The sequence below is a fragment of the Hippocampus guttulatus genome, chromosome 2, assembly GCF_054856545.1.
Source record: "Hippocampus guttulatus isolate MCC_2025c chromosome 2, RoL_Hgut_1.0, whole genome shotgun sequence".
Lineage (NCBI taxonomy): Eukaryota > Metazoa > Chordata > Actinopteri > Syngnathiformes > Syngnathidae > Hippocampus > Hippocampus guttulatus.
Genome location: NC_141262.1, coordinates 30,575,355 through 30,591,653, shown reverse-complemented (window position 1 = coordinate 30,591,653; position 16,299 = coordinate 30,575,355).

Below are 16,299 nucleotides of genomic sequence, written 5' to 3'. Positions count from 1 at the left end.
CGCGTGTGTGTGTGTGTCTGTGCCTGTGTCTGTACCTGTTTGCCTGATGAAATATGGGTGCAGGACAGCCCAAAAATTAGCTTTGAGTCCCAAGGGTTTTTTTTTTTTTTTTTTCTTGGCTAGATTGCACAATGTTTCTCGAAGGGCTCTGCAATACAGACACCACTTCTATATGAACACACAGGCAAGGATTTGCTCTTACCCTCATCTAAAGGCTGAATGAATATGTCATGAATATGACACAGACATGTCTTTCTATCCTGTTTTTTATTTTTATTTTTTCAGGAAATGGATTCTGTCCCACAGAAAATGGGCGTAGAATGAAATCGTACATTTAAACATGATTCAGCCACATTAAATCCACGTCACACTGGTTCAAGTGATGCCAAGATGGTTCAAATAGAAGCAATGGGATACAATGACGTACGAGATACACTGACGTCTAACACGTGAGTGCACAGAAAATCCGTGTGTGTGTGGGGGGGGGGGGACTTTTGTTGCATGCTTCTACAGAGATAGACAAGAGTGCAGAATCGGTGTTGAGGAAAGATGAACAGGGTGTTTACAGCGGATGCAATGGTCCTCGGTCAGTCAAAGAATATTTTGATTTACCAACTATACAGATATCGTACGTCAAAAAAGAAAAGAATTGCTTCCAAAACTAAAAGCGGCACGTGAAAGAGGGGAAATTGCCTACTTGAGGCACGACAAACTCATCGTCCACCCCCGCACCAGTACTCCAATTCAACGGGCTTGACTTCAACATGCTGAGAGCTGATTACCACCAGACAAAACTTTGACTTAATAGATATAGGAAACAAACAACACAAACATGGACTTTAAAATCTTTGATGAGGCTGAACACAAGACATTCGACCCAGAGAACAACTTGGACCCAGACAATAATTTCTTCAATCATAATCACGGCATCACAAACTCAGAGTATTACACTGATGAACAATTCAACACAAATGTAGAACTGAAAAATACATTTTCAGTGATACATATAAATAGTAGAAGTCTTTACAAAAATTTCACCAAAATCAAAGAATATTTGACTACATTTAATAAATTTACAATAATTGCCATATCAGAAACTTGGCTTGATGATGAAAAAACAAGTGAAATGAAAATTGATGGATATGAAATGTATGCAACTCATAGGGAAGAGAAAAAAGGAGGGGGAGTTGCAATATATGTAGATAAAACACTGAAATGCAGCAAAATTGAGAGCCTGACAAACACAACTGAGAATATAATGGAATGTCTAACTCTTGAAATACACATTAAAAATGCATCAAATGTTATTATAAGCTGCGTTTATAGGACACCAGGATCTTGTCTAGACACATTTAATAAAAAACTGACAGATATGTTGAGTTGTTCTAATGACAAGAAAACACGAATAATATGTGGCGACTTTAACATCAACTTATTAAACCCGAATGGACACAAAAAAAACAACAGATTTCATAAATACAATGTATAGCAACTGTCTTTTCCCAGTCATTCTGAGACCCAGCAGAATAACAGTTGATACGGCCACATTGATAGATAATATATTTATAAATAAGATTGATCATAAAAAGGAAAGTGGACTTCTCATAACTGATATAAGTGACCATCTCCCGGTCTTTGCAGTCCTACACAATTACTTTGATAGAAAAACTAAACCAATTACCCACACATCAGAAATAAGACTCAGAACCCAACATTCCATCGCAACTTTCAAGCTCGACCTAGACAAGCAAAATTGGTCTGAGGTCTACACAAATGATGATCCAAATACTGCGTTTGACGCATTTCAGTCAACCATAACCTCCTTATTCGACAAACATTTCCCAGTAATTAAAGTCACCAGAAAGTTCAATGAACAAAGTAAGCCATGGATAACAAAAGGCATAGAAAATGCATGTAAAAAGAAAAACAATCTATACAAATCGTTTCTAAAATCCAGAACTAAAGAAGCTGAAACAAAATATAAGGCTTATAAAAACAAATTAGTAAACATTATAAGAACTAGCAAGAGAGACCATTTTCATGCATTATTAGAGCAAAATAAAAGCAACACTCAAGAAATTTGGAAAATCTTAAATCATGTAATTAGAAATAGCTCTAATAAAGTAGATTATCCGGAGTATTTTATGAAAGACAAAAATACCAGTATTGAGGAAACTGCAGAAATAGCAAATGAATTTAATGAATATTTTGTTAATATCGGCAGTAACTTAGCAAAACAAATTCCTGATCCAATAAATTCATTTGAAATAGATAAATACATAGAAAAAAATCCTTCCACAATGTTTCTTACTGCTGTGAATCAAAATTAAATATTAAATATTGTAAAAACATATCAAAGTAAAAAGTCAACTGACTGTTTTAATATTGATATGTCAATAGTAAAACAGATTATAGAATTTGTAGTGCGACCCTTTACATATATATGCAACCTGTCATTTAAAGACGGTATTTTTCCATCAAGAATGAAAACAGCTAAAGTCATTCCAATTTTTAAAAGTGGAGAAAGAGAATTCTTTACAAATTATAGACCAATATCACTGTTACCACAATTTTCAAAAATATTAGAAAAATTATTTTCTCGCAGACTTGACAACTTCATACATAAACACATGCTATTAAGTGAAAATCAATATGGCTTCAGAGAAAAACGGACCACCTTAATGGCAGCAATGGAGTTTGTGGAAGCAATAGCCAATAATATAGATAATAAAGAATTCACGGTCGGGATTTTTCTAGATCTAAAAAAAGCTTTTGATACTTTAGACCATACTATATTATTGAATAAATTAGAGAGATATGGTATCAGAGGCACAGCATATAAATGGATTGAAAGTTATTTAGAAAACAGATATCAGTATGTGCAGTTCAAAAACAAAAAATCCAACTTACTGAAGATTATCCATGGAGTGCCTCAGGGGTCAGTGATTGGACCAAAACTATTCATTTTATATATAAATGATATCTGTAGTGTGTCAAATCAATTGAAATGCGTCCTATTCGCCGATGACACAACCTTTTACTGCTCTGGAAAAAATATGAAACAATTCCTGAAAACTGTGGAAAATGAATTGACAAAATTAAAAAACGGGTTCGACAGAAATAAACTATCTTTAAATTTAACAAAAACTAAGTTAGTTGTTTTTGGCACGAGACCAATCAAAGACCAAGTTAAAATAAAGATAAATTCAATTGAAATAGAACGAGTCTATGAAAATAAGTTTCTAGGACTAGTAATAGATACAAAACAAAACTATCCTGGAAGCCACACATAGATAACATTAAAAGAAAAATATCCAAAACTATCGGGATACTCCACAAAACGAAGGATGTGTTGAATAAGAGCTCCTTGTATACATTATATTACTCATTATTACTCCCATATGACCTACTGTGTAGAAATATGGGGAAAAGCCTGTAAAACAAACACATTCCCTGTTTTAAAACTACAAAAAAAAGCAATCAGAATAATCAATCGGTCTAAATATATAGAACCCACAAATCCAATATTCATCAAATTAAACACAATGAAATTCTACCACCTGGTTGACTTCAAGATTACCCAATTAATGTATAAAGCACATAACAATCTCCTCTGGCAAAATATCCAGCAGCTTTTTGAAATTAGAGAGAGCTGTTATCATCTAAGGGGTACTAATCAATACAAAAAAATCCAGAACAAGAACAAACATCAAGCAAAGGTGTGTATCAGTAATAGGTGTCAACCTGTGGAATAAGCTTGAAACGGACCTGAAAATGAGCAAATCGTTGGAGGAGTTCAAAAACAAATTCAAAAGATTAGTACAAAAAAACTACATGAATCTGAATTAAAAAGATAAATTTGATATACTTATAAAATATAGTAATACAACTGTTTGTTCTTGTTTTGGATTTTGATCAACTTATCAATTGTATTCAAGAAATGCTAATTATAATGAATATCAGAAAATTGAAATACAAAAGGAGAAAGAATAACTATATATATATACAAACCAAAAGGTGTATAAATAGAAATAGTATAGAATACATAAGGGTAAAAGTATTTGATGATATGTCAATTTTTCTTTTCTTCTTTGTTTTGAAAAATGATCAATTCAAATATATATTAAGGGGTAGGACTAGATAAGTTATTTACTTCTTCCTACTCCTTTGAGCATACAACTGTGATGATGTGTGTTTTCTTCTTTTATCTACTTTCTAATTTTCCTTTCATAATTTTTGGTTGACTTTTGTCAACCTGTTATTGTGTGTACTATATATGCTCAATAAACAAACAAACAAAACAAACTATTTTTTTCCAAAACAACTTTTCACACAATGCAAAAAAATGTTTGATTGTTTAACGCAACCTGCGCCGTGTGGAATGACTGATGCGCACACGCATGGATAGTTTTAAAAACCCACATAGAGTATTTCCCCTTCTTAGGCTTCAAATAAGAGAAACTTTAGCCTTCGTTGCACATTTTGACGTCTCAGTCTTTCCATTCACACACACACATACTTATGTAGATATTGATACACTGTGTGAATACAATCCATACACCATACACATACATGGGTATTCCTTCCTGGTTATTCAGATGAATTTATCCGACAGGACTTTTGTCTACTCCTGTGAGTAGACAAAAGTCCTGGGAATGGTTTTTATTTTATTGATTTATTTTATTGGTAAAAGAAATTTTCAGATCTTGTGGAAGCTGTGGACATTGACATGAGTAGCCCAAATTATTTAAAAGCAACAACCAAGAGCAGAGTATATTTCAAAAACAGACCACTTGTCAATTAAAATGTTCTTCTTGTGTGCACCATTCTGCCGATGGCAATCTCATTGCTAACAGTTATGTGGAGCCCAAGCCTCAGCCCTCATGACCTAGAACTGCCCGAGTCCTACTCATTTGCAGTTTGGCTGTTGCAGAATGACAGCAACTCATTTTTCTGCATTCAGCTGCAAATAGCTTTAATGAAAGCTTTTCATCTTTCATGAAATGCTGTGTGTGATTGTGCCACCTGCTGTTTTATATGAGGTGCTGTTTGTAAAGCGGCTCGTGCTGAGGACAACAGCGCCTTTGGCAATAATTTGCGAAATGTCACTTTTGAGTCAACTGTTAGGGTTACTGGCAAGAGGGAAGAAGCTGTTAGAATATGTGCAGCTTATAATGTTGATAGTACGACAGCGCCTACCTGAGGGAAGAAGCTGGAAGAGGTGGTGACCAGGATGTTTTGGGTGTGAAAGAATTTTGCCCACACTTTATTTTAAACCTTCTTAGTAGTCCCAACCGTCCACTGCAGTCAGATTCTGTCCTGTTTTTGAGGCAGCACCAAACTAGACTGTGCTTGGTGAACACAGGAGGATTCATTGAATGATGTATAGAATTGCCGCAACAGCTCCTGTGGCAAGTCATGCTTCCTCAGCAGATGCAGAAAATACAGGCCATGTTGGTACTTTTTCAAGATGGAGTTGATGTTTCTAAACTTGCTTTCCCACTTCATGTCCTGAGAGACTGTAATTCCCAGGAACTTGAAGGTCTCAATGGCCGACACATTGAAGTTGGACAGTGGAAGGGACAGCCGTGGCAAAGGATGTTTCCTGAAGTCTTCGATCATCTCTACACTCTTGAGCGTGTTCAGCCCCAACTGTTCCACTTCCTGTTGATATACAGTTTTATCGCCGTCGTTGATTAAGTCCGTTGACTGCGGCGTCGTCCACAAACTTCAGGAGCCTGACAGCTGGGTGCGTTGAGGTGCAGTCGCTGTGTAGTGAAAGTTAAGCAGACACATCGTTGGGGAAACCCGGTGTTGATGAGGTTTTCCCCCTCAGCCTCACCTGCTGTATTCTGACCGTCAGGAAGCTGCAGATCCACTTTGAGATGGCAAGAAAGATGATGAGTGATGGTTTTGGAGTCGCCAGCAGAATATGCCCTCTGCTTTGGGGAAAGGACTGAAATGCATTTTTGTTTGTTCAGGTGCAAAAGAAAGCTTTATGTCACATCCTTTTATGCTTATTGACCACATATGCAGTCTAATAATACCGCACCACACTGTTGAGCTCTCTGTAACTATTCTGTGCCATAGCAACTGTTGCTTAGCAATTGCTTAATATAACTTGAAAAATACATATATTTATTGTTCTCTTCTGGACATCCTTTTAAAACCACAACGGTATTCATAAGGTTGCTCTAAATTGGAAACCTTTCAACAGAATGTAAAAATATGTCAGAACTATGAAACATTTTGGAACTCTGGTTTCATGGAAACAGTTTGGGGCAGATGCTCTGCGATTGTAGCGTGCCGCTAAATCCTGATTGTGCTGGGAAAGGTTGTTTTCCTCAAAATCACAAAATCAGTGATTTTTACTTAACTTGACTTACTGGTTGGAAGACTGTCAAATTTGTGTGCGTGCATGCATGCGTGCGTGCATGTGGATAGATCAAATGCATCCCTCACCAAATGTTTCACTCAAAGTGATTAATTCCACACCCATTGGTTTGCTGCGGTCAATTCCTAGTCTTTGTTGATTGCAGGCTGGGGTTGCCAAGGTAACTGTCATGTATACTTCACATTTTCAATCTCTGCCATCAATGGTGTTCTTGCCTCGCCTTCTTGTTCTTGGTTGACAGTCTTTGTGTTGCTCCACAAATCCACTGTGTTCCACCTTAATATGCATGTAGGGTTGAAGTTACAAAAAGATTTGAGCTTGTGTTTCTCAGGGGAACTTTTTGTACAGATTGCTCCTTCCGTCTGCTGATATCACCGTTATGAATCTCCCACAGTTTTGATCATTAGGATTCTCAGACGAGATGAATTCATGGAAAATTACTTAGAATGGTTTCTGCTGATAAGGTGAAATAGTCCATTGGCTTGTGAAAGGATTGGAAAAAAAATGGACATTTAAAATAAATAAATAAATAATACGTGTGGGTTTGTGTGTGTGGGGGTTGGATGGGTGTGTGTGAAAGTGAGCACAAGATTAAGACTTTTTTGGGAAAGTTTCAGTATGGCAAAAAGAGCAGCTGTTAACACACCCTGGAGCTGAACACCCTCAAGATGGTAGAGATGACTTCAGGAAACATCCTGCGCCACAGCTGCCCCTCACATTATCCGACTACCCTGTGTCAATCGTAGAGACCTTCAAGTTCATGTGGGAGGCCAACATTAACTCGATCCTGAAAAAGGCTCAGCACAGGATGTCATTCCTGAGGCTGCTGAGGAAGCACAGCCTGCCACAGGAGCTGCTAAAACACTTCTACACAGCAGTCATCGAATCAGACCCGTGTTCCTCCATCACAATCTGGTTAGGAGCCATTACAAAAACAAAAAACAAAATCTGACTGCAACGGAGAGTTAGGACTGCGGAAAAAAAATCATTGGTACCCTCCTACCCCCTCTCGAGGAGTTGCACACCGCAAGAACCAAGACAAGGGCACGGAAAAAAACTACTGGGAGCGCCCGCAACCCACCCCATCCAGCCCCCCAACCTTTTCGAGCTACTCCCTTCAGATAAGCACTATGGAACCATGCGATCCAACAGCAGACATTCAAACAGCCTCTTCCCTCTCACCATTACTGTGACTCCCTAAACAGTGACTCAAATCTGTAGTGGCTCTTTGCATTTTTGCACACCTCCGTGGAACAGTATTATCGCACTGATTATTGTAGCTCCAGCTCTCTACCTACTTGAAAAATTGTCATTGATCAATACGCCACAGCACCAGACACTTTAAATCGCTCAAGGACTTTCTGTATCATTCCACACCTGAAGTTGTACTCCAATTACTGCTACTGGTTACTTAACAAAATGGTGCTGCGATTATCTGCACCAACTGCACAACGGCGTCATAGTACTGTATTGCACCACTGATCACTTTATCTCCGCTCGATGACTCTGCACAGTGTCCCACAGCTCTCATTGGGTGGTACTTCCTGCACAATAGTGTCCTTACATTACGAAAGTCTTTCGATACTTATATGTCATGTCTTAGTTCGTCATAGTTGCTTGTTACTGCAATACTAGTGTAGCCTTTACTACTGGAGACAAATTCCTGGTGTGTTTTTCATACTTGGCAAATAAAGATGATTCTGATTCAGACTGTGATTGTCATGATAAAATGTGAAACTCCATTGACTTGGCCATAGCTACTGCTAATTAAACTGTCATTTTTATCTTGTCGATGCTGAATTTGTTTTCATTGAACTGGGAATGAAATGGAATTCCAATAATAGAAAACTGCCAATTAGCACAAAACAGGAACGGCTTAGTCTGAAATTTTTTACCAATTAAGCATTGACATCTATTCAGTTTTTTTTTTGTTTTGTTTTTTTGCCAGCTTTGGCTACAGATTTCAATACAATGTCCTTATCTATCGTATGAAGAGAGAAATGTGTGTGAGACATCTATCTCACATGCATTCTCCAAGTTGATCACATCCTTTCCAGCACCCAACTCTGGGACGACCGTACCGAAACTGTCCAACCGCATCACTGGATGTTGTTATCTCTAGATTGTTGCTTCAATTGTAGTCCAACAAAATGTAAGATTCCATTTTTGTGTGACTGAAACAACAGTGCTGAACACTCAGGAGAAAAGGTGCTCAGTGTGAACCTTCATTCACAGTTTGAGAGAGATTTTCTTTTCCTGTCTTCTCTTTGTCTTTTCTTATTTGATTCTGCCTGGTCACATTACATGTGCAACACACATATAGACTGAAACTTTGCGCTCCCTGTCTGGCCTAAGGGTTTGGTGTGATTCATACTATTTTTTCAAGTTTAAGTGGGTTCAAAGAAAGGATAGTGTGACTTTCTTGGAAGTGTGGCAACTTCCGTAATTGGTGACTGCCCCATTTGCCCATGTTCACTTGAAATGACTCATCGTAAGATATGATCACTCCTGCGGTTCATAACAAAAGCCAGTTCGTTTGTGATCATGGATCATTTTACATAAGATTCTCTACAACTGCAATCTTCTTTGAAACCAACACTTTGTAATGCTAACATTTACACTTTCTTCTTCTTTCTTGACTTTCTTGTATCATGTCAGGCATGATCAGTAGTGTGTTTAAACAACCACTCCACTCAGAACCAGCAGTCTCCACCACTTGATTCAGTTATGATTTGATTTCTAGTGGAAATTGCCCCCAAAATATAGGTAAACTTCATGATTATTTTATTTTATTATTGGCTTCAATTGCTTGTGCAAGCGAAAGTAAATAATCTCGAGCTGAGTGTGACATGTGGGGGAAGGACACAACGTTCATTAGTGGGTTAGTCAAACTGAAAATTACATAATTCAATCAGCCTAAACTGTGAAATCACATCGTGAGGTTTGTAAAACGAAGTCATTTGCGTAAATAATTGGATAATTATAATGAAGTCAGTGCAGCACCTTCAGCATCTGTTGCAACCCCGGTCTTGAGTTTCCCAAGTACAGGCGGTGTTTCCCAAGTCCGGGCACATTAACAGGGATACAATGACCCCAAATTATGAAATTAAATTGTAGCCCTCGCTAAGCTAAAGTAGCACCAACCTTAGCATAGCATGCTAACTGAGCATCTAACGGAGAGATGCGATTTGGACCTAACAATTGAACTTTTCATGGAAACACACCCCAGCAGGAGGTCACTATCTCTGACAATACTTTGTACCAGAAATGCCGATGGCAAGATAACTTAATTAACTGCATCACGCTCAACATCGTAATTTATCAGTCTCCAGCCGCTCTCTGTCTTTCCCACTATTATATCGTGATGTCATTCAAGCTACAGAGGGTCCGTGAAAATCACACCCACATAACGAGACTCTTTTGTACACCATCTATGACGTTAATTATGATTGTTTACTTGTTGTTTTGTGTTGCCTTGTAGTATTAAAATGGGTGTGTAACTCACCTGCCCCGTCGAGTTGTATTTGTGTTTAATAATTTTTTCCGTTTAACTCTGACTGTAGGGTGTGCGCGGGGCCTTCCGGTCATTTCCATTAAGATACTAAATGACTTACCGACTGAGTGAGTCGTGTGTGTGTCATTCTTCTCATCACTTACTAAAGCATTCTACTTCAGCTAACTGCAGAGCCTCGACTTCTCTCGTGCGACTCCTCAGCAAAATTGTAACCGAGATGCATTAGGATAAGTAACTTTCATGTGATTATCAATTTGGAAATATAACATGTTACATCACTCGTTCCCATATAAGAACACCATCTTACACTGGCATTTCAAATCCAAACTACAGAGTAGAAGTTTTCTCCTTAGAGTTAATCCTGCTGGAGTCTAAGGCACTTCTGTGCCACATCTTCATGCACTTCTGGAAGGATTCTTACAGCTGTGTGGTCAAGGCCATCTTGTGGAGCCAAGTCAAGTGAGTAGGGAGGTGAGGTATCTGTTGTTATATTTTGTGATACTATATATTCCCTTGTTAAATATAAGCTTCACTTTATAGAGATGGAAGCGCATTCTTGGGCCAACTTGTAAACCAACTGTGGCTTGATATTACCAACTGATAAAGAGCCATGCGTCCGATTGGCAACCAGTTCAGGATGTATCACGCCTACTGTGTGAAGACAGTTAGGATCGGCTCCAGCACTCCCGCGACTCCCCCTGAGGATAAGCGGCTCAGATATGAATGAATAAATGAATGATAAAGAGCTTATGTGTACTGGTAAACAGGACCCCTCCCGGAACATCGCAAAACTGCAAATAGTCTTGGGCCGTTGAGGGGCATCAGTTGAGTTGAAGGTTTTGCAAACAATCCCCGGTTCATATGGGAGTAGACCGTAAATAAGAAACAGTAGGCTAAAAGGCTTTCGGTAAGAAACGAACAAGAGCTATGTGAACACAGCAAACACAGAGGCTTAACATAAAAGCACGGGACTTATGCCTGAAAGATAGATAGCCAAATTAACTCATGCTCCAGCATTTCTGATACATGGCATCCATCCATCCATCCATCTTCTACCGCTTATCCGGGGCCGGGTCGCGGGGGCAACAGCTTTAGCAGGGAAGCCCAGACTTCCCTCTCCCTAGCTACTTCTTCCAGCTCTCCCCGGGGGATCCCGAGGCGTTCCCAGGCCAGCTGGGTGACATAGTCACTCCAGCGTGTCCTGGGTCTTCCTCGGGGTCTCCTCCCGGTGGGACATGCCCGGAACACCTCACCAGGGAGGCGTTCAGGAGGCATCCGAATCAGATGCCCAAGCCACCTCATCTGGCTCCTCTCGATGTGGAGGAGAAGCGGCTCGACTCTGAGCCCCTCCCGGATGACCGAGCTTCTCACCTTATCTCTAAGGGAGAGCCCGGACACCCTGTGGAGAAAACTCATTTCGGCCGCTTGTATCCGGGATCTCGTTCTTTCGGTCACGACCCATAGCTCGTGACCATAGATGAGGGTTGGAACGTAGATCGACCGGTAAATTGAGAGCTTCGCCCTTTGGCTCAGCTCCTTCTTCACCACGACAGACCTATACAACGTCCGCATCACAGCAGACGCTGCACCGATCCGCCTGTCGATCTCTCGCTCCCTCCTGCCCTCACTCGTGAACAAGACCCCAAGATACTTAAACTCCTCCACTTGGGGCAAGATCTCTCCCCCGACCCGGAGGGGGCACTCCACCCTTTTCCGACTGAGGACCATGGTTTCAGATTTGGAGGTGCTGATTTTCATCCCAACCGCTTCACACTCGGCTGCGAAACGCTCCAGTGAGAGTTGGAGAGCCCCGTTTGAAGGAGCCAACAGCAGCACATCATCTGCAAAAAGCAGGGATGCAATACTGAGGCCACCAAAACGGACACCCTCAACGCTTCGGCTGCGCCTAGAAATTCTGTCCATAAAGATTATGAACAGAATCGGCGACAAAGGGCAGCCTTGGCGGAGTCCTACCCTCACTGGAAACGATTCCGACTTACTGCCGGCAATGCGAACCAAACTCTGACATCGGTGGTATAGTGACCGAATAGCCCGTATCAGGGGGTTCGGTACCCCATACCCACGAAGCACCCCCCACAGAACTCCCCGAGGGACACGGTCAAACGCCTTCTCCAAGTCCACAAAACACATGTAGACTGGTTGGGCGAATTCCCACATACCCTCGAGGACCCTGCTAAGGGTGTAGAGCTGGTCCACTGTTCCACGGCCGGGACGAAAACCACACTGCTCCTCCTCAATCTGAGGCTCGACTTCCTGACGGACCCTCCTCTCCAGCACCCCTGAATAGACCTTACCAGGGAGGCTGAGGAGTGTGATCCCTCTGTAGTTGGAACACACCCTCCGGTCCCCCTTTTTAAAAAGAGGGACTACCACCCCGGTCTGCCAATCCAGAGGCACTCTCCCCGTTGACCACGCGATGTTGCAGAGGCGTGTCAACCAGGACAGCCCCACAACATCCAGAGCCTTGAGGAACTCCGGGCGGATCTCATCCACCCCTGGGGCCCTGCCACCGAGGAGCTTTTTAACCACATCGGTGACTTCAACCACAGAGATAGGAGAGCCCACCTCAGGGTCCTCAGACTCTGCTTCCTCCAAGGAAGACGTGTTGGTGGAGTTGAGGAGGTCTTCGAAGTACACTGCCCACCGGTTCACAACGTCCCGAGTCGAAGTCAGCAGTGCCCCATCCCCACTGTACACAGTGTTAGTGGTGCACTGCTTCCCCCTCCTGAGACGTCGGATGGTGGACCAGAATTTCCTCGAAGCCGTCCGGAAGTCGGCTTCCATGGCCTCACCGAACTCTTCCCACGCTCGGGTTTTTGCCTCGGCGACCACCGAAGCTGCGTTCCGCTTGGCCAGTCGATACCCGTCAGCTGCCTCTGGGGTCCCACAGGCCATAAAGGCTCGATAGGACTCCTTCTTCAGCTTGACGGCATCCCTTACTGCTGGTGTCCACCAGCGAGTACGAGGGTTGCCGCCACGACAGGCACCAACCACCTTACGGCCACAACTCAGATTGGCTGCCTCAACAATAGAGGCACGGAACATGGTCCACTCGGACTCAATGTCCCCCGTCTCCCCCGGAACATGGGAAAAGCTCTGTCGGAGGTGGGAGTTGAAACTCCTTCTGACAGGGGATTCCGCCAGACGCTCCCAACAAACCCTCACAATACGTTTGGGTCTGCCAGGACGGACCGGCATCTTCCCCCACCATCGGAGCCTACTCACCACCAGGTGGTGATCAGTTGACATCTCCGCCCCTCTCTTCACCCGAGTGTCCAAAACATGCGGCCGCAAATCCGATGATACAACCACAAGGTCGATCATCGAACTACGGCCCAGGGTGTCCTGGTGCCAAGTGCACATATGGACACCCTTATGTTTGAACAAGGTGTTCGTTATGGACAGTCCGTGACGAGCACAGAAGTCCAATAACAAAACACCACTCGAGTTCTGATCGGGGGGGCCGTTCCTCCCAATCACGCCCCTCCAGGTCTCACTGTCATTGCCCACGTGAGCATTGAAGTCCCCCAGCAGAACAAGGGAGTCCCCAGCAGGAGTACTCTCCAGCACACCCTCCAAGGACTCCAAAAAGGGTGGGTATGCTGAGCTGCCGTTTGGTGCATATGCACAAACAACAGTCAGGACCCGTCCCTCCACCCGAAGGCGGAGGGAAGCAACCCTCTCGTCTACCGGTGTGAACCCCAATGTACAGGCACTGAGCCGGGGGGCAATGAGTATGCCCACACCTGCTCTGCGCCTCTCACCTTGAGCAACTCCAGAGTGGAAGAGAGTCCAACCCCTCTCGAGAGAACTGGTACCAGAACCCAGGCTGTGTGTGGAGGCAAGTCCGACTATATCCAGTCGGAACTTCTCTACCTCACAAACCAGCTCGGGCTCCTTCCCTGCCAGAGAGGTGACATTCCATGTCCCAAGAGCTAGCTTCTGCAGCCGAGGATCGGACCGCCAGGGTCCCCGCCTTTGGCTGCCGCCCAGCTCGCATTGCACCCGACCCCTTTGACCCCTCCCACGGGTGGTGAGACCATGAGAAGGGGGACCCACGTTGCCTCTTCGGGCTGAGCCCGGCCGGGCCCCATGGGTGTAGGCCCGGCCACCAGGTGCTTGCCAACGAGCCCCACCTCCAGGCCTGGCTCCAGAGTGGGGCCCCGGTGACCCGCGTCCGGGCAAGGGAAACTGAGTGCCATCGATTTTATCTATCATAAGGGGCTTTGTGAGCCGTGCTTTGTCTGGTCCCTCACCTAGGACCTGTTTGCCATGGGTGACCCTGCCAGGGGCATAAAGCCCCAGACAACTTAGCTCCTAGGATCATTGGGACACACAAACCCCTCCACCACGGTAAGGTGACGGCTCACGGAGAGGATACATACATGGCATGCATGAAATGCAATCCTATTTTCCAGCGAGCCTCTTTAAAGGGAGTCTACGTTGACATTCGCAACCCTCAGCTGTCTTCTTTTACCGGAACAAGGAGGAACTTGATCAAATACGCTGCAGAGCTTTCTCCTGCAAAGCCATGTTGACCAGGAACCGCCATATGCTCATGGCAGTGTCATCCTGAAGTAGCCACTGGTCATCCTGCTCCCTCACTTGCCTCTTCTCGCAGACTGAATGAAACAAAAACAAATGTATGTCTTTGCCGATGTGCTAGTTGATCGTCTAGCCCTGTTGCAAGAACTCACAATGGGCCACACTCATCCCATCAACTTACTGTAGACTCTCTGGCTTTCTTGTACAAACAACAGAAAACAATTGTTGGATCTGGCTAGACTGCTGTTAATCTTCAATGGTGATGCTGTCTCTTTTACAGGGTGCAGTTTTTTCCCTTCCCCCTGTGGTTGGAATAACATTTGAGGAAAATAATTGCTTGTGGGTGGGCAGGAACCAATTTAGATACATCTGACTGTTCACGTTTCTGCCTGTTGCGCAATACTTGTATTCATTTGGTAACAGGTCTCATCTGTGCATTGATTGCTGTGCTTTGGATCCTCTTTTATCTTTAAACACGGCAGTTATTTGCACAGCACAGCCCTCTGAAATCCCTGGCTTTCGAGCATCAGAGAGGCAGTCAGCCCTGCGCTGCGTGTCAGGCCTGTCTGCAATAATTGTTCTCTCTATGTGGCAGATGATTGCATGTTTAACACTGACCTACAGTTGAGGCTCTTTGGCCTACTTTTCTCACATCAGAACTGTTTTCACACCTGTCTCCTATCTCATGAGCTCACTTACTCTGCATTAAAAGGGCCGGAACTCAAGATGTACCACGACTAATAGGAAGACAAGAGATCACCCTTCTGCCTTATCGCTTCTTCCTCCTTTCTGACTCACGCCCTCATTATCAATGCATGGTTGCGCGTGTTACCCAGTAGAGTGTAAACGCTTTCAACAGCAATCTGGGAGGACCGTGAGAGTTTAGGTTTCCATTCCATTGCACTTTTTTCTGCTGGTCTCCAGAGACAGTTGGGGGATTGCTAGGGCTCTCCTGGGGATGAACACCGAGACCCCGGCAGCGTGAACAGATTCAGTTCAAGATGGAAATTCACATTTTCTTCTCATTTTTTTAATCCACATAATGCATAAGCCGACTGTTGGCTGTGCGCTAGAGGGTAGAGTGAATGTTTGGTTTGTCCTCTCATGACATTGGAAAATCTTCGGTCGTGTAAATTGGCTTTACTTGCATTTAAATAAACATTGATGTAATGGCGAACTCTTCTTGTAGATTCTGACAGTTTTACGCCTTTAGCCTTGTCACAAAGGCACCCTCAATGGAATGAGGGCACAAAGCCAATCCTGCGAAGCTACAGTTGTATCACTGCCACAAGAGAAGCGGGATGATTGTTGTGCGTCAGGGTATTCTGATGTACGAGGGCGTTGTGTAACACCTGACATTTACATCTCATGCCTTGTTGTGTTGAAAGCAATTGTCATTGTCTATTGTTGCATCAACGTATTGTGTGTTGTCTGTTACAATGCTGCAGCCATTTTGCAGGATCTCGGTGTAAAAGAGGCACTCCCATTTTGTTGCTGAGTTTAAAGAACCACATCTAACATTTATGTCTCAAGCCAAGCATTGCCACAGGGTGACGGCAAAGCTCAGTTTGACTTGGCCTGCACATTGTGACATTTTGAAATGATTTAAGTTATACCCGTGACACGGGAGACTCTTGGGGGTTAAGTCACTGCCAGCGTACACGTTTAAAAAAAGAACAAAGAATAATTTGGGCTCCTGGTGACTTGGCAAAGCGAGATACAGTCGCCGTGATCATTCGACATTTGTTCCGCCAGTGTTACATTTTTTTTTTGGTCTTGAGCAGCATTCCGCGAAAATATTGTCATACTGCAGCCTGATAGCCGA